The sequence below is a fragment of the Cyclopterus lumpus genome, chromosome 10 (assembly GCF_009769545.1).
Source record: "Cyclopterus lumpus isolate fCycLum1 chromosome 10, fCycLum1.pri, whole genome shotgun sequence".
Classification (NCBI taxonomy): Eukaryota; Metazoa; Chordata; class Actinopteri; order Perciformes; family Cyclopteridae; genus Cyclopterus; species Cyclopterus lumpus.
The window spans coordinates 11,198,156-11,218,822 of record NC_046975.1 but is presented as its reverse complement, the minus strand read 5'-3'; positions in this window follow the sequence as shown (position 1 = coordinate 11,218,822).

Sequence of the window (20,667 nt, the reverse complement as noted above, 5' to 3'; positions counted from 1 at the left end):
GTGTTTGTGTGTCTACATGTGTCTTCCCCACTGCTTTACAGTGGCCATAACATGGGGAGAAAATAGAGAGAGACCAAACAAATGGATGGAATAGAACAGATTGATTGAATGGAGATGTATAAAGAGTCCATGTTGAGGAGGCACAACGCGTTCACAGCGAGGTCAAGCTCCCCAAGGTTGTTTTGATATTTCCAAGCCACTTCCTTCAATCCAGTTGCGTCTGTGTACTATAGTTATATGGATTTATAAGTACACTTTTATTGTGTGTGTTTGTGTGCATGCATCTCCTCTTTAGCAGCTGAAACACTCATCCACGCCTTCATCAACTCTCGACTGTACGGCACATCCACCAAAATCACCAATAAATGACCATACATCCAGAATTCAGCTGCCTGTCTCCTCTCCCACTCCACCAGAGATCACATCACCCCAGTCCTTCAAAACCTCCACTGGCTCCCCAAACAGCACATAATCCAGTTCAAGATCTCCTCAACACCTACAAATCCCTTCACAACCTCGCCCCTTCATACCTTTATGACCTCCTGCACCGACATGCTCCCACCTCGCAACCTCAGATCTGCAGACGCTAACCTCCTTACCCCCCTACTCTGTCCAAACATCGGTTCTGTGGGGTCAGGACCTTCTCCATTGCTGCCCCCTCCCTCTGGAACTCTCTCCCCCATCACCTCAGATATTCTCCGTAACTCGTCACTTTCAAAACTGCACTCAAAAACTCCATCCATCCATCCATCCATTATCACCCGCTTATCCGGGGTCGGGTCGCGGTGGCAGCAGGTTCAGCAGGCCGACCCAGGCTTCCCTCTCACCCGCAACACTTTCCAGCTCATTCTGGGGGATCCCGAGGCGTTCCAAGGCCAGCCGGGAGATATAATCCCTCCAGCGTGTCCTCGGTCTTCCCCGGGGCCTCCTACCAGTTGGACGTGCCCGGAAAACCTCTAATGGTCCAGGAGGCATCCTGATTAGATGCCCGAACCACCTCAGCTGACTCCTTTCGACACGAAGGAGCAGCGACTCGACTCCAAGCTCCCCCCTGATGTCCGAGCTCCTTACCCTATCTCTAAGGCTGAGCCCGGCCACCCTACGGAGGAAGCTCATTTCGGCCGCTTGTATCCGAGATCTCGTTCTTTCGGTCACGACCCAGAGTTTGTGACCATAGGTGAGGGTTGGAACGTAGATCGACCAGTAAATGGAGAGCTTTGCCTTCCGGCTCAGCTCCCTCTTCACCAAGACGGACCGGTACAGCGCCTGTTTTACTGCTGCAGCCGCACCGATCCGCCTGTCGATCTCCCGCTCCACCTTACCCTCACTCGTGAACAAGACCCCGAGATACTTGAACTCCTTCGCTTGGGGTAGGCAGTTTGCCCCCACCTGGAGGGAGCAATCCGCCGGTTTCCGGCAGAGCACCATGGCCTCAGATTTGGAGGTGCTAACTCTCATCCCTGCCGCTTCGCACTCGGCTGCAAAACGCCCCAGTGAATGCTGGAGGTCACGGTCCGAGGAGGCAAACAGGACCACATCATCCGCAAACAGCAGAGAGGCGATCCTGAGACTCCCGAACGGATCCTCTCCGCCCCCTGGCTGCGCCTAGATATCCTGTCCATGAAGGTCACGAACAGGACCGGTGATAAAGGGCAGCCCTGGCGGAGGCCAACACCCACCGGGAACGTGTCTGACTTACTACCGAGGAGACGAACACAGCTCCTACTGCAGGCGTACAGAGACCGGATGGCCCGTGCCAACGGGTCCGGCACCCCATACTCCCGCAGCACCCCCCACAAAAACCCCCGAGGGACCTGGTCGAAAGCCTTCTCCAGTTCTACAAAGCACATTTAAACTGGTTGGGCAAACTCCCAGGACCCCTCCAGTAATCTTGCGAGGGTAAAGAGCTGGTCCACTGTTCCACGACCAGGATCGGAATCCGCACTGTTCGTCTTGAATCTGAGGTTCGACAAGCGGTCGGAGCCTCCTCTCCAGCACCCTGGCATAAGCTTTTCCCGGGAGGCTGAGAAGTGTGATACCACGATAGTTCGAGCACACTCTCCGGTCCCCCTTCTTGAAGATGGGAACCACCACCCCGGTCTGCCAGTCCATGGGCACTGTTCCCGACCCCCATGCGACACTGAAAAGGCGTGTCAACCAAGACAGCCCAACAATGTCCAGCGCTTTCAGCATCTCAGGGCGGATCTCATCCACCCCTGGCGCCTTGCCACCAAGGAGCTTTTTGACTACCTTAGCGACCTCTGCCCGGGATATGGGTGAATCCACCCCAAAGTCTTCCGGCGCTGCCCCCTCTCCGGGGGACATGTTGGCCGGGTTTAGGAGTTCCTCAAAGTGCTCTTTCCACCGCCCGACGATGTCCCCAGTCCGGGTCAGCAGTTCACCCCGCCTGCTGAGAACAGCCTGGGGTAGACCCTGCTTTCCCTTCCTGAGCCGTCGGATGGTTTGCCAGAACTTCCTTGAGGCCAACCGAAAGTCCTTCTCCATGGCCTCCCCGAACTCCTCCCATGCCCGAGTTTTAGCCTCCGCGACCATCGCCGCTGCAGCCCTTCTGGCCCGCCGGTACCCGTCAGCTGCTTCAGGAGACCCCTGGGCCAGCCAGGCCCGAAAGGCCTCCTTCTTCAGTTTGACGGCTTCCCTCACCCCTGGTGTCCACCACCGGGTCCTCGGGTTGCCGCCACGACAGGCACCGATGACCTTCCGGCCACAGCCCCGAGCAGACGCGTCCACAATAGAGGCTTTGAACAAGGTCCACTCGGATTCCATGTCCCCAGCCTCCCTCGGGATTTGTGAGAAGTTCTTCCGGAGGTGGGAGTTGAAGACTTCCCGGACAGGATCCTCTGCCAGACGTTCCCAGTTCACCCTCACTACACGTTTGGGCTTGCCAGGTCTTTCTAGCCGAGTCCCCCGCCATCTGATCCAACTCACCACCAGGTGGTGATCAGTTGACAGCTCTGCTCCTCTCTTCACCCGAGTGTCCAAGACATACGGCCGCAGATCAGATGATACGATTACAAAGTCAATCATTGATCTCCGGCCTAAGGTGTTCTGGTACCAGGTACACTTATGAGCCACCTTATGTTCGAACATGGTGTTCGTTATGGACAAACTGTGGCTAGCACAGAAGTCCAACAACAAAACACCATTCGGGTTCAGATCGGGCAAGCCGTTCCTCCCAATCACGCCCCGCCAGGTTTCTCTGTCATTGCCCACGTGAGCGTTGAAGTCTCCCAGGAGAACTATGGAGTCGGCAGGCGGCGCCCTTTCCAGGACCCCTCCCACCGACTCCAAGAAGGCCGGATATTCCGAAATGCTGTTCGGTGCATAAGCACAAACAACAGTCAGAGCCTTACTCCCCGCAACCAGTAGGCGCAGGGAGGCGACCCTCTCGTTCCCCGGGGAAAACTCCAACACAGCGGCGCTCAGCCGGGGGCTCGTGAGTATCACTGCTCAATACTTGCTCAACACTTGCTCGTCAAGTTCACTTTTGAGACTTTGGAGGCGGCGATGGAAGACAGTGGCTGACGTCTTTGCTTCTATGATTGCACTAGTTTTGCCAGGTGCTGTAAATCCTCTGGTGCCGCGTAAAAAACATTGCAAGTGCGTGAGCATTGTTAACCCATGCGTGTAGCAAACGCATAGGCTCAGTTCACTGTTCACACATGAGTCCGTTCAGAGCGCGTTGATGCGGAACACTGCCCTGGGAAGACTGTGAGCACACGTATCTGCAGCCTTTATGTTAAGAAATGTTAAGAATGTTAAGAAAGAACATTTACAAATGTATGGAGCTTTAATTTTTCCATGCTTAGTTAAATCTTCATATTAATTCTCTAATTTTTAAGCTTTAACATGTTTGGATTTGTTCACATTATATACAAGAAGCCACCATCGTCTGCCTGCTGCCAGTTACTTCCTCTTTTATTGCAATCCATCACTCTCTTCACCTCCCTCCCTGACGGCCTCAGCCTCTACTCTTCTCGTTTAATGTCTGCTATGTGCTGACCAGATCAATAGTCTAAAACAAACATGCACAGAGACAAACACATAAACACACTGATGTACAAACTGCGAGAAAAAAACAACCACACACACATTAAAGGAACATAGGTCCTTAAACTATAAAGGCCTCTTACTGTGGGGACAGAATTGGGTTTTGCCAATGTTGGATACAATCACAGCACCTGAAAAATAGGCAGGGGGAAAAGTGGCTTGAGCTGAGGGTGAAAAGAAAAAAAGAAGAAAAAAAAGGTAGACTAAAATCCGTCAATGCAGCACATATCCACACAAATGGCATCAGCCAAAGATGTGTAGGGCACCATTACCATCCTGTGAATGCGTATGACCGGAGTGGAGCTGAGGTGAAATGACTTGTGTCAGGTCTGCGGGACCACTAGTGGCTGACGGCCTCATCGAGCAGCCCGGAGCGGCCCGCATGCAAACCGCGCTTGCCTGCTTGTGTAAGCTTAAAAAAACAACTGATAATGACTTTTTAGCGTTTCTGATTTTCCCTGCCCCTCGCTGTGCAGCGGATGCGCCCAGTCACAGTTACTCAATCCCGACCTCTGGACGATTAGGCACCATCTCACTCCAAGCATGACCAATTCTTCTGCTCCCCTCTCACACACTCTTCACTCCCCGGCGAGGTCAGGGGACAGACGCGCGAAGGACTTAATTCCTTACGCTTCTGTCGTTTAAATCAGGTTGGATGAGTGTCATCCTCCTCTCCCCTTTGAAAGCATGGTAATTTGATTCGTTCTACTCGTGCCTCTATCCGCTCTATTTTCTTCTGCCTCTAACTCTCTTGGTTTATCGCCCAACTCTGTTTCTAAGTCCTCATCACGGTTGTGTTATGATTGAATTATGGCCTCTGGAGTGGCTCTATAAGCCCCTGTGTGGCTGCTGTGCTGTCACCAACAGACCTACAGCTCCACTCCATGCTGCCCAGGCCGCTCTCTCTCTGCCTTTACACTAGATGCCCGCTTGCCCTATCCACCCCAGCGCTGCCCTGTCACCTTGGATCACAAGGGAAGAAGGAAGAGAAAGACAAGAGGAAAGAAAACAAACACTGACCTCATAGCGGCATCTTTGCCTGCAACATTTATGTGTGTGTAAATCTATGACATGTGGCAGGAATGGAGAAGTGGTCTGGTTGTTGTTATCGGGATTATAAAACAGTAGAGCAACAGTCTTCTCTGTTTAATGTTTTTAATTTGTTATTGTAATTTGTGCAACACCACTTAGCTTGACCCTGGCTCAAATTTAAATGGTGCAATGGTGCAACAAGTTCTCAAAATCCTTTTGTCTACTGAATTAGATGGTTCAGATTAACAAATGGAGTATTTTTTATTTAACCCTTTGCTTAAACTGTAAAAATAGATATACTCTCCCTTACACTCTGAATGGCTTGCCTCTCCACATACATGTTCTCGGTGATACATGCAATACACAGACACAAAGAGATTCATATGCGCAGATAGTATGAGAGGGGTAGGGAGGCAGAGGCTATCCAAACAGTCTTGTTGTCTTAATTAGGCCTGACAGACTCTTCACAGAACATGAATAAAAAGCGTGGAGACCCAGACCTGGACTCATGCATAATGATCTAGTGAAGGATAGAGTGCCAAGGAACAACAAGTGTAGCTCACATTTCAAAAACATGTAATTAATGCACATATTAAGGTGATGATAGTGCTGTTTGCAAAATATGTAATGACTGAGGGAGTATCTTTGTACATGAGAAGAAAAATAAATGTCATTCTTTATTTTCCCTATTGATTCCTCCACTTTAAAAGCTCTGAATGCAACACGATACTTCTTCCATGGTGTTCCACTATTTTCAGAGCTTTCTTGAATTGCATGCAAAGAGTCGTGGCCTTTGATTTTTATCACACTTTATCGGGTCCTTGTGTGACTTACCTTCACTACGCTCGCTTCCTCTCTCCCTCACTACAGTGCCTCAGAATAGTCATATGCTCGTTTCCAAGGCAACCAAGCAGGACCTGTGTCCAGGGAGGGTTGACAGACATGAAACTGCTCTCACAAAACGCCAATACCTTTTTATTAGACTGTTGCAAGTTAGTTATATGTGTGTGTGATATAAAGAGCCAGTTAGTTAAAGTTATTTTAAAATGCAAACTTTTTTTTATTCAGGATCTATTTTTATTTAGACCTAAACAAAAGTGCCTGGTACAATATTTCCCCTCGCAAAATGAATAAAGCAAACTAGATTTTCCAGAGTAAGCGGCAGCCCCCCCAGAGGACAAGAGACTTCATTTCCTTTTCCCCTGGCTCACTACACCAAGTAAGCCCCATTAATGTAAAGAGAGAAATTAGAGGCTTACAAGAAGTGAAATGAAAAACAAAACTCAGTGGGCCAGCACTAAGAGTAACACTGCTATCAGTTGTCTAATTAATCTGTTGGCTAGGCGATGTGCGGGGAGCGGAGGGAGGGCCGAGGAGCTGCAGCGGCAACAAGAGACAAGAAGAACAATAGCGCTCTGAGTCTCACACTTCTTCACTGGGGTGTTGTATAATCCTGGTATTTTCAGCAACACAAGGGGACAATTAATAGCATGGGCGCTCAGTGTAAAGCGCTTCAAGGGTCAGAGATTTTGGGATAATTTTGTGTCCATTCCCACAAGGGTGATACTACACTTGTGACTTGAATCTACAAAGTAAAAATGTCCACTTAACATAACTGGAGTTGATGTAGACCATCAAACAGACATAAAGCTGAGCTCAGATCATTTTTAGGGCTTCCCTCAATTAAATGCTCTTACTCTCCAATAGGGAGTGCTGTTTTCTGTCTTCTGCCATGGGTGAACTATGTGATCAGGCCCGTCAAGTAGGGAGAGAGAGAGAGAGAGGGAGAGGCAGAGAGAGAAAGAGAGAGAGAGAGAGAGGGAGAGGGGGAAGAGAGGCGGCTAATTTGCTGTGCTGTTGTTGAACGACTGCTGATAGCTGATATCCAATCAGATTTAATTTGCAGGGGATGTTTTCATTATGCCTTGAACGTCAGTCAATATGTCTGGCCCAGCTCCGGCTCAGGGAGATAAGATCTTTTGTGCAGACCTGGGTTCAGTTTTCTCTCCTCCAAACCCAGAACTTTTTAATGTACAGCCGATCCACAGAACTGACCAGGAGTCAGTACACCACACTTGCGGAGATCCTCGTACAGATCTTTGAAGAAAACTTTCCCCCAGTTTGTGAGTAGTTTAATTACTGAAGCAATTAATTAATTAATTTAATTAATTAATTAATTGCTTCAGTGCTTTTTCAACTATGCTTTCTTTTCATCATCTCACCAATTAATTGGACTCAGTTTCATTTAATTACCAAGTTATATTTACTTTGACTTGAACAAAGGATTCAATGGAGCCATTGTGGAGTGAGAAGTGCGAAATGATAGAAAATTATTTTTTAAGTTCTTAAGGCACAAGAGTCCAAAATGATCAAGGCCGAAAAGCCCATCTTGCTTTTGACAATATGGTCCTTGGTTTTTTTCTTTTCATCCTAATCAGAAAGCAACAAAAGTCCTGATTAAATATTGCTGCACCTCACTACCTGTCAATAATCAATAATTCAAAAACTAATAGAGAAGATTAAAATTGTCACTGAGAAAAAGAAGCTGCTCTAAAAGGGCGTTGTGTTCTCAAATTCAGGTCTTGTAGGGGATATTATGAAGTCCTTCAGTTTTCTTAGAGTAACCCTGCATTTCCCTGTGAGTCTTAAAGATCTGAAGAGCATCAAGAGACATATCTAAAAGAAGTGCCTTCAGTTTTTATTCATGTTCCTTCCCCTTTTTTTCAAGTGATCTGCAGCTTCAGAGAGCGAAAGAGAGAGAGAGAGAGAGAGAGAGATAAAGAGAAAGAGGGAGAGAGAAAGGGGGAGAAAGAGAAGTGTTTTCCAATAGAAATGAGGCGAGTGGAAGAAGACTCTTCAGTCGGGCTGAGGCTGTCACTGTTCACTTCAAAAACATTCTGCCATGCAAAACAGCCAAAAGCCCCGAAAACCTGTTATATGACTTCTTTGAACATCGGGTGAATCTCATTCACAAGCAGGTCAGACTCTTTCAAACTTTTTACATTTTTAAATCGCGTTCAAAGAATCAGTTAAGTAATATCTCTCCAGCTACTTTTATTGTATTTGTTGGTCAAGAATTATTTTTTTTGGCGTTTTATTTTCTTTTGTCAATGAGGATCATTGTCTCACTTATTGGCAAGCAACAAGGAGTGAATTTGTCATAACCGCGAGCATTCACGCAAACACGCAAACACACACACACACACACACACACACACACACACACACACACACACACACACACACACACACACACACACACACACACACACACACACACACACACACACACACACACACACACACACACACACTTCTCATATTCTGGAGGACAGCTGCAGGGGTGTGGAAGCCTTGGGAAAATGGATCATGGAATCAGGCCAATCAACTTCCTCTGTAGCCAGCACCTGTTTGTCTGTATCTGCTGCTGACAATTTCACAATAGGAAGTGATTAAAACAGATATATACAGAGATTAATAGACACATTCTGTAAGTAAAAACAATAGATTACTGTCACAAACATGCCTTTCTTCATATTTCTTTTAAGGTATGCAGTACAGTGTGTATTTAGAATGTTCTGCTTGCTTGTTTGTCACTGAGATTTATTCAACAGAGATTATGCAAATTTGAGTCTATTACACGTCTATTACACGTCTATTACACGTCTATTACACACTGCCCTAATTCACTAAACCATGTTATAATTAAGACACACATCACCCTGGAGAAAACCGGGCACACACACACACACACACACACACACACACACACACACACACACACACACACACACACACACAAAATATACCATATATAGACCTGACTGAGAAAACACTGGATAAATCAGCCTCACTGAGGGATGTTCTGACTTCTCGGACAAAAATAAAGGAGAATAACAGAGGCCTTTAAAAAGCACATGGAGCTACAAGTGGGCATTAATATCCTTTAAGTGTGCGTGAACAAACACACACACACACACACACACATACAACAATAAAGTATTACCTTGAAACATTTCTCTCGACCAAAAAGAGAGACGGAGAGATGCTAAAATGATGACAGCTAATACGCCTTGATGTTTTTGTCACTCAGAAAACAGACAGGCTGAGCGCGTGTGTGTGTGTGTGTGCACATGTGTGTCATGATAGAAGCTGTGCACGTGTGTGCATGTGTGTACGAGCCAAGGCAGGGGGGTGGGTAGACGATCTTCTCTGAAGCGGCCCAGGCAGGCATCAGCACTCAATCATCCCAGATCTGCCAGACGACACCAGCAGAGAAAACACATTACCCGTGTCGTGTCGCCTCGTCTTCTTCTGTTTTCTTCTCTTTATTATATTTAGGGCTGCCTTGCCTCAGGGTCAGGTGACAATCTGCATTCTCTTTCTACAAGTTTTCTCAAGACTGTCTGGAGTTTTCTTTATTTTCTTTATTTTTTTTCTTTATTTGTTCAACGTTTTTTTCCTACCTCAGTGAAACGGGAGCAGTTGATGGTTTTTAATCCCTACATGAGTCCCTTTGCAGATGACTCTGCTGGCATGGTGTCAGAAAGAAACTAACAGAGAGCAGCGCTACACATTAGACAAAAGATGAATACCCTCAGAAGGGAGGGAGGGAATAGAGAGAAGAGGCAAAGAGACCATTTGAAGTGTCTGTCTAAGTTTTAGTAAAAAAAACGAGTTCTTTATAACTGCATATAAATATATAAATGAAACACTTAAAGACATTATCAGGCACTTTCATTCCCCCTGCCTTTTGTGTGCTGGTTGAGGTGGGAAACAGAAGGGAAGTAAACACATCTGCATATCTGAGTCATTGGTTCCAAGGGAGCTGTTATGAGCTGTCTTTGCATATCTCTTCTGCGTTGCTTACAGCCCACCAGCAACAAAATCAACCCCCTGCACCGCTGATGCCAGGTCAGATATTCCAACAGTCCTCTTACTGATGTGGCTAGAAGGGAGGGTGGGAAATCAGATGTCAGATTTAAAATGGCTCTGCACACTTTTAGTTTATACCTTTTTTTTTCAAGTTTGAACACATGAGCAGAGGAAGGCGTGGCATGTGTCGCTGCTGTTTAGTGTCCAGTTGACGGTAAGTTGGCACAGTTGGTGTAACAGACGGCCAAGACCGGTCAAGCCCTCTGTCTCCACGGTAGCCATCACCTGGACAACCAAGCGTGCCAAGCCTGTGGTCACATCTGAGGGATCAGAGTAACGGCATCAACTGGCACCACCAGCTTCAGAGCGTGCTCATATATACAAACTGCTCACACAACTATGGTACAACTTACGATTACAGCCCTCAAGGTACGGCACAATCAAGGAACCCATTGGCTTCCAGAATTGTGTTTCAGCCAATAAGCTCCGCCTCTTTTGCTCTCCACACTGACTGTTTACCTGCATGCAACCAGAGCCCGCTTAAACATGATTGGTTACCACTCAGACTACAAACAGACAAACAAAATCAGAACGTTTTTAATATAAAAAGTTGACCCCTTGCCCACAAGGTAAAGCGTAACCATTTCTAATTTACCCATCCAGTGTTGGCAAGTACCCTGTGATTTAGAAAATAATTACAACAGATTTATAAAGAGCTATCGAATCGTCCTCAAAAACTCCCAACTTCTTGCTCAATACAGGTCACATTGTATTATTAAAATAAATACCATGTAGTTAAACAGTTTCTACAAAATGCCAGATTACTGTTCAGGGTGTCATATTGTACGCAGAAATAGACCAGAGTAGACAACGCTGTGGTAGTGACCAAACAATCACAAGGTAGCCACGCCCTAAACTTGGACATCATGCTGTATTGAGGAACAATAGTATATGAGGAAGACTTGAAACTAGCAATTGAGACCTAATATTGTTTACTATGTTTCTGAGGTAATAAATCAAGTGAGAAGTATACAATCATCTTTTTCCAACCAGAGGAGTGGCCAGTAGACAGTTTAAGGGACTTTAAAGACTTTTTTTTTTAGAAATGGAGATTTCCCCTCGTCTCTATGTATCCATCTGTACACACTGGAGCACCATTGACAGATGACAATGTGAATTAGGAAGAACTACACCATTGATTAATTCCATTACTGTTCATAACAAGATAGTAGAATAAGTCTTGGACAAATGAAGCTCCTTTGTGTGTGTTTCTATGTCTGAATTTCTTCTAACCTTGAGATCCTTTCCCATATCCCTTGTAAATTGTTTGTACGTATGTGTGTGTGTGTGTGTGTGTATGTGTGTGTGTGTGTGTGTGTGTTTGTTTATTCCTTCTGGTCAGTGGGAGGACTCTTTCAGTATGGCTGTCACCCCCAGGACCAGGCTCATACAACAGGATAATGAGCAACTATTCTGCTCTGTCGCAGAGAACCAAACAAGGTTTACAAAGAGGAAGGACTCCAGGGGTCAAGGCTGAGCAGTGGCTCTCTCCCTGTCAAACATAAGCCACACACACACACACACATTTCTTTATGACTTCCACTTTCTTGCGTATGTCCCCAGTGTGTAGGGTTCACCATGGTAACCTTGTCTTCTGCAGCAAATGGCTGGGATGTTGTGATGGGGTCTCGACCAAAGTTTATTGATCAGCAAGATTTGGTGCCTGTTTCAAAGAAAAATCTGGTTCTACGTTGTTGAGACTTGCGATCGATAATAAGAAATCCCTGGAAACAAACTTGAGGAATTTATACTCTTGAGATTCACAGTTTATTGGCTGTGTTTATGTGTTATTTCTAGCCTTTTCTTCCAGTAGATCATTCTGAACCTATTTGGTTATGCGTTTATATACTGGGTGTGTATGTATAAATGTGTGTGCGTGTGTGTGTGTGTGTGTGTGTGTGTGTGTGTGTGTATGTTCCATGGATACTTCCTGTGGTTAGGTCTTTAGCAGAGATGATTCATGACTTTCATTGTTTCAGAAAGAGAAAATTCACACTATAAATTTGTCTCTTTCCAACACTCTATGTCACACATACACACATACACACACACACACACACACGCTCTCTCTCTCTCTCTCTCTCTCTCTGGCGCTGTTACGTTACAGTGTTCTAACTCCCACACAAATAGACAGAAATGAGTGCATCTTCATTTATGCTTTTCGGGGTAACTGACACAAATGAACCAAAAATATCTTTAACATGCACTAATTTCTCACTTCCTCTAGCAAGCAGCTCACAATTTTGGTTCTGAAAATCATAATCACATAACACTAGGCAAGATTTACTCAGTGGTGTCTTATAAATTCATTCATATAAATAATCAGTTTATATAACAGATTACAGCTGTGCTGTGCAGGAAACGCTGCCGCACGGTTGTGATTGTAGTACAAAGGATGAAGTCCTTTTCTCTGTGTTCTTCTGTGGACCGTGTGCTTAGCGGAGGTCACAGCAAACAATAGCCTACGGGAAGTGAGAGCAGCTAGAAAGGCACGAGAGCTTGTGAATATAAAAAAAGAAAAAGAATAAAGAATCCATATGTGTGTACGCTCGTTGGAATCGATTTGGGTATCGAACATTTCGTGCAACAAAGCACAGAAATAATTCCACAGTTAATCAAAGCAGCAACAGTAATAAGGGTGACTGTGGGTCAGTGGTTAGCAGCTCTGTCTTTCAATCAGGGGGTTGGTGGTTCAATCCCTGCGCTAGTCGATGTGTCCTTGAGCAAGACACTTAACCCTGAATTGTTCCCTGTAGCTGTGTCTACGGTGTATTAATGTAACATGATTGTAAGTCGCTTTGGATAAAAGCGTCAGCTAAATGACATGTAATGTAATAATAGTAGCAGTCTGCAGCTCACCTTATCACTACTGCCTATCCTGTTATCTGAAAGGGGAAAGTCCACACACAGGAAACTTTACAGTTCACTTACAGTATCCAATTACAGTTCAGTCAACACATTTTCCTTTTTCAAATGAAGCCACAACTTCCTCATTGCAGATTTTCCACGCCTCTCTGTTGCTCGCTTTCTCTTTTTTCCAAACACCGCGTCACTGGGTTGTGGTTCTCACTACTCACTGTGCACAGGAAGTGTGTTGTGGCAAAACAGGTCCTTGTCACTGTTTCCACTCCTCAGCGAGGACCACAGAACTAAATGTAACACCAATAACAAGATCACAAGCACCCAAAATACTCACTTCCCCATACATAGAGGCACAATTTCACTACACTGATCTATTTATACTTAACCATGTTAATATACTTATGTCTAGGCTGAGGCTAAGTTTACTGTGTGACGCAGTCGGCCACAAAGGAAACAGACCAAGCCAATTAGCGAGCCTTGGGGTTAGAGAGGAGCTACTAAAGTCAAGACAGATAGCTGCTAAAGCTTAACTGCCCATGATGATCACATGAATGAAGTCTGGTCAGAAAATGGACTGATCGACACCGACATGTGTGTAAATCTGATACTTGACGGCGAGCCAGCACATAGGTTTGACGCAAAATCTGATTGTCACCGATCAGCTTATCGGATTAGTTCTTTACTTGAACTAAAAGTCTGCTCAAGAAAACACAACTACAGATGTCTGTTTGTATGAATAACACACATCATTCCAGAGTTTAGGTCAGTCCTCTTCACCGTCAGTCAAATTTGAGGAACTGAAATTTCAGCCACCTCAAAACTTGTTAGATCTGGTGTCACATGTTGGTGTAAGAATAGAATATGATCGGCTATTTTAATTACACGTATAGTTCATGATTTTCATACCACAGAAAAAAGTAAAGGGGACATTTGTTTTGTGCTATTAGTAGCCTAATAATATTAGTAGGCCCTGAATGGAAAATGCAAAAATGAAAGAAAAGGACCGGCAAAAGAAATATGTGAAAGAAATAATATCCAACAAGCTTCAGGGAGAAAAAATATGAAAAAGACCACAAATCATTGTCACTCAGAGGATACATGACTGAAGCTGTGTTACATTGTTGAACGCCTTGAGATCAAATCATGTCTGAATATATCTGTAAAGGACCGGCAGCATCAATATCAGCACCTTAATCTGAAGCAGCTCCTTTCCACTCGGTCTTTGTGTCGAGGGTATTGTGAGGCCTCGATTGAACCCACCTCTGTGAGCTGCCAGCGTATGCTCAGTATCAGTGCAGTAGAGATGAGGAGGGTTGAGAAAGAGGCCAGTGGACTTGGACCACAGCCAGGACCACAGTGGGTTTAACTCTGGCTAAAGTTACGCACTGCTCACTGTGACTGGCTCCGCTAACTCGGTCTGGCTGGGATCAGAAGCCAATAGCGGGACAATTACCCTGGGCACTGCCGAGTCACATCGGCCAAAGTCTGGTCTGTGTCCAAGTACACACACACACACACAAACACACACACAACACATTTGCTGGTTGCTACAAATTTGCTAATTGCTACAAATTTGAAAAACAGTTTTCACCTAACCCAATTTTCTATAAAATGGAACATTTACGACATATTTTATATTTTACAAAACTATATACACATTTCCCCCGAATTCAGCCAGAGATCTCTGCAGACGTTGGTATCTCCACTAAATTAAAAAAGATTATCTGAAAAATATCAGTACGTACAATTTTAAAGTCCCTTAAAGGAATGACTTTAACTCCAATGACATGCCCAGCACGTGTCATTTTGGTTTAAGAAAACACAGCACCATTCTCTTTGTTTCTATTTCTTTGTTTTTCTCTTTTTTTTCTCTTTGTGACTTCCTCCCTCCTACTCATTCCCTCTCATTTGTTCCCAGCTCTGTGTCTCCATCCCTAACTCGCACCATCCCTGTCCTTCTGGGTCTATAGATAGGCCGATGTAAGGTAGAAGTGGTGGGGCTTTCGGAGGAAGCAGATAAGCTCTTTTTGTTACTCGTAGAAAATGAGCCAGAGGTCCTGCTATAAATAGGCAGATTTAGTCCACCCTACTACTCAGAGCTCGGCAGGAGATCAGACTCGAGAGTGCAACTTTAAGGCCAGGGTCAGTGTGTTACTATGGCGACACAGCCACGGCAGTGTGAGTGTCAGTGGGTGAGGGTGTACATAAGAGTGTATGTGTATGTACCCCCCCTCCCTGTTCTCCGGGTCTCTCCAGCAGCAACAGCAGCAGCAGTCAGGCTCCCAGCCCCTGTTGAGAGAGAGCATGTTGGGTAACAGCAGTCTGGAGTTCCCCTGGCCTCGCTCCAGACCTCCTCTCCCTTCCCTCCTGCCTCTCTCCCACAGTCCTCCGCTCCTTCGCCATTATCACCCACCCGCTTCCCCTTCCCCCCACTGGCTTTTTCATCGAGGAGAGATATGGGTTTATGGGTTTGTGTGTGTCTGCGTGGACATGCTTGGCTATTCTCAACAGTCTATGCAGCACAACTGCTGGTTTATTTGTCCTGTCCACAGTGGGTCTCCACACAGTCTCCTTTGGACATGTTCAGTGTTTTAAACACCGCTCTTCCTCTAAACTCCCAAATTAAACCATTATGTGAAACGGATCTGGAGTCATTGTCAGCATCTCAACATATCTGCTCTGACTCATTTTTTCTAGTTCCCCATTCTGAAAATGAGAAATGAAGCCTGCTTTCAAAACAATTTGGGCCTATTTGTGGCTCTGACCAAGCCGAGTCAGGATACCATCATCAACACAATTGCCGTCATCATAGCAACATATGTTGGGTAATGGGTGATTAAACACATCAGCTCAAAGTGTGTATCTCAGAGGGGGATTGGTAAGGTAGGCAGACTCTTTTTGAAAATCCCTTCAAAGAGATTTACAGTAAAAAATAAATTGAGCCGAATCAAAAGTTTAAAATGCACATTTATGGTCAGATCGAGATTTGGTTATCTTTGATTTGTTGGTGTTTTTTCACTCTAAAATGCTGACGTTTGAATCCTCTAACTGTCAGATCTCAAACATAAAAAGGTCTGCGATAGGATGATGTCACATATTGAGAAAAAGTAGGTGTATGAATGTGAAAGATGTCAACAAGGCAGCACAATTACCGAGATGGACCTGTTTTAGCCTGTTTACCTGCACCCACTCCATTCGGTGTTTAACCTCTAAGTCAGAGGAACAAGCTGCCGCATGCTTCTGCCACAAAAGCACACAACAGTAACTCACCCTGCCTTGCACCCATGCTCTGACAAAGCACAGCGTCACAGTTTCCGAAACCTCTCCCTCTCCACTTTTGCATCACCTTGCATGCAAAGAACTGAAATGTAAGTGCACTGGTGTGAACTGGCAAGTCACCGGATGTCTGACAGAAGTTTTATGGCTACATACAGTTCATTAGAGGGTTGTAAAATGTAAACACACATAATCTCAGATTTATTTAACTTTTCATTCATTTGAAATGAACACAGGTGAAACTGAATTAGCTGAAAACTAGAAGTTACACAATGTGTAAGAAACAAGAGGCAGCTATGCAATTTAGCTGAGGAAATGTCTAGCAACTGCTGACGTCAGCAGAGTCTAGCCTAAATATATGTACGATTATAAAGTTTCCCAAAAGAAACTTTATACGTGTTTATGCAAGACGGTCATCCGAGGGTAAAGCAGGAGATGAAGACAGTATGTTTGTAGCCCCTCTGATAAAGTAGATAAGTGACTTAAATTGGATCAGTTTATTTGTCTGGCTGGCCTTAAACAAGACCACAGTCTGATGATGTCTGAGCCACAGCCACTGAATGAGAACGACACACAAACAGCTTCCTCTTTCCACCCATCAGCTGCTCAGCCGCGCTCCTATGTCTCTTTTCTTCCTTTCACTCTATCGTTTTCTCCGACGAAGCCCAGTGATATCACGGAGCAACGGATGTGAAGTCACTTCCTGTTTGGTTTTCAGTCGCGCTGCCAGCAACTACAGAAGTAGCAGCTTGCTGACAGCTGTGAGTGGAGTTTGAAACATGCAAATAAACGGGGTCAAAGGTTAGAGCTCGCTGATTGTAAGTGTTCGTAAGCTCTTACAGCTGCTTTTCAAAGCCACATTAGAGTCTCTGAAAATGTTTTCTTTGTAGTTTGGTATGTGCCTCACCGTAAGCTTGTTTGCTTAGCTCTTACACAGGTGTCTCCAAATCAACTTCTCCAACAATGCAGGTGCACAAACTTTTTGCAGTGCACAACAAGCAGGGCCAAATAGCTGGAGGACAACACTCTAATTTACTGTATATATCTCCTGTAGTATCTATTCTGACAAAGAGAACAGTAGTTAGAAAACTGCAACTCCTTTCCTCATCATCTGTCGCTAGTTGAGAGTCTCCTGGTGACAGACAGGCTGTGACACCCAGCCCTGGTAATAGAAGGCAATTATAAGCCCTGGCGAGAGCTGTGGCAATGGGGAAAACTTTTATACAGTCCCCCTCCTGGGGCGCTGACATGCAGACACACTGAAATTAATTGCTACAAAACATCAGGCGAGCTTGACGCACACATGCGCACAGTCAAACTCCTGGAAAGGAGAAGAATGAAACAATACACATCATGCAATGTTGCATTGATGCTCGTGAGGAGGAAGAAGAAGAAGAAAGAAAAGGCAGCAAAGAGAAGCAGCAAAAAAACAAGTAGATCTCTTCCAACAAATCATTTTCATCTAAAATAAGAAGCCAAAGACAATAGACTTGGGTACCTTGGAGACCGGGAGGACTATTTCTCCATGGCAACCAGTTTGGTGTGTGACAATGCCGCAGTGCGAGTTTGAACTGCTAAAGCTGTCTGGGATTGCAGAGATAGATGGGGAGAGAGAAAGACTCGGAGAGTGAGACCCACGGAGGACTGTCTGTGAGCTCGTAATGAGAACACATACTGTCACAAACCCCACTGTGAGAAAAATGGAAGTTCACGACTTTCCAACTCACGCTATATTCTTTCTTTGACTCTTTAAGTCAATACAGAGAGAAATCCTGTTCCTAACTAAATTATGACACTGAGCATGTTTATGTTTCCAACAGTGCATATCCAAATATTCTCACGCGTAAACATTTCTCTAGTGTTGCTATGGAGTTGTTCCCCTGTTTGGCTGTTAGAAAAAGCAGCACCATGTGGCCTTCGTAGGAGATTTATTTTAATTGTGTGGTGTATTGCGGCCAAGAGAATGTCAGGCTATATGCTGGGTGTGTGCTGTCAGCACACTTGTGGATACATGTAATCGCGTCGGCCCTCGGACGTTATTGTCTGTGTGTGTGTGTGTGTGTGTGTGTGTGTGTGTGTGTGTGTGTGTGTGTTTGTGTGTTCAATACGCCACATGCATACTGTGTTTGAATAGCAAGACAAACGCAAATAACGGAGTTTGTTGGTGTGTTTCTTTGGAGCAATCTGTGTGTGTAATCTTGTTGAAAAGTGGGTGATGAAGATCAATTAAAAGCTTTCCTCTCCCTGTTTGCTGACTCTTCCTCATACATGCGTTAAAATCTGATTGAGATTATTGTTTCATGATCGCGACTCTGGTTGCTGAAGGGGGCGATTTCTTTCTTCAAAACTTGAGGTAGACGGAGGCTACTAAAAGTCTTTCACAAACTGTACACTTCTGCAAGTCTCAACGCCGTCCTCACCCATTTCACCTTGTCAGCATCACCCGACAACCATCAACATGCAATCTCCTTTGTGTGTCTTTATTTTTATTTGCAGTGCGCTTTATAGAAATTCATTACACTGTCTGCCGCCAGCGTAGGCAGAACAATATTCCCTCAGCTCAGCTGAACTCTCACCCTCCTTTAATGTAAACACTGCTCTTCAGTCACGTTTCTCCCATTAAGGTAAATTCCTGCATTGTGTATGAATATAGTCTCCTTAATCCAGTTGCACCATTAACCTGCACACCCAGTAATTTCTAAGTCCTCGCATGAAGAGAGAGAAAGAGAGACAACTCTGACCCTGCTAATTTGTAATAGATAATGTTAATTTAAAGCATTAGAGAAAATTAGATTACTTATAAATACTTATCACTTAAGATGCTTTCTTGTTTGGCTGGTGCAGAATTTAACTTTTCAAAATCTAATGTTGAACCTTCAGTCCAACTGACCCGGAGTGACATTTGGCCCCCGAGCCTCAACTTTAAAAAAAATCATTGTCCCATAAGCCAAATGCTTCTGACAGTTATTCATTTATTCATTTCTTCTTCCTCCCATTCTTAGCTTTCCCCCCCTTTTTTCTTGTAAGCATGTAAAGGGTGTTGCCGTTACTGTTGTTTGTCTGTCTGCCTCATCAGCCGTCATCTCTGTTGGCGTATGGCACTCAGAGTTAAATGATTATCGTACGATTGTAAAGGGTTGCAGGGCTTTCTGATGGAGACCTGTCTCCTCAGCCCTGTAGGCTATCCCATGTCTGCAGTCTCCAGCTGGGGTAGAGGGGAGGGTTGGAGGGTGGGGGAGAGATGGGGGAGGAGGGAGAGGGGCTTACCTGAATCAACCTGTCGTACCTGCCCTGAGGCCCACCTGTCAACAACCCAGCGACAGTCACTTTCTCTTTCACTCTCTGTCACTTTCAGGCTCTATCTTTCCATCACTTCCTCTGCCTTTGTATCTCTCCTCACCCATTTATCTCTCTGCCTCTCACCCTCTCTACTCTTTCACTTTGCCTTCCTTCCGACACTACAAAACAAATAACTCTCACCTGAGCAGATGTACCTCTCAACGCCTGTCATTTTCACTTCACAGCAAGTTATTGGGAAAAGCTTTGGCTATTGGACCCGAGGAGACTATTTGTCTTGGAAAGTTCTGATCTGACTCAAAACTCAAATAAACTCTGGAGAACAACTTAAAGGTTTGTGTGTGAATGTGTATGTGTGTATGTCTTGCCTGTTTGTATAACACCCGGTTTAGACAGGTCATCTTATGAGAGACTGGGTGATTTCAGGGTAGGTTTACCAAAGTTTCAGTAGCTCAGCTTTGTGTTCATAGCGCTTGTTTCGAAGAGGAAAAGATAAAAAACAAACCCTTTCTTGCCATCCTCTGAAAGCACGTCAAGGGCCAAGGACTGAGTGACTGTCTGATGCAATAATAAACCCACGATGCATGAAGCCGCTCTTCTACATAAACAGATGTGGACTGGCAAAGAGCCACGTGACTGTGGACTAAAGCTACATTTTTATTCCCAACAAAAATCTGAAGACGGTAGTAGAATAAAAACAGGTCTGTGAGTTTGGGTGTTTTCTGTCTACTGCGAGTTCGTATGCCCATGAGTCACACCCAAATGTGTTGGCTAAAGACAACAAACCAGTTGCTGCTCAGTCTGGACGCTGAGGCCACATCTTTCTGCCTCCCTCGCTCCCCGTCTCTTCCTGTCTGTCTCTCTGTCCACATGAAGACGTCAGCAGTGTGGAGAGCAGTTGGTTTTAGTCAGCTCAGTCAATAAAGAGCTTGGTCACGGTGCAACAAGGTCACACATCCAGGCATCTATGAAGAAAACTTAAGATGAATCTGGTCCAGGCCGTATCCAATTTTCTCCTCCACAAAGTGACAGACAGCTGATGACTTAAGTAAAAGTACCAACGATACAATGTAAAAGTAATAGTCTTGCATTGAAAAGAAAATCTACCTTATGCAAGAGTTCAGTATTATCAGTTGTTTAAGGGTATAAGTACTCCTTCTGCCTCTTAAGTATATATATATATTATTAGCGTGACAA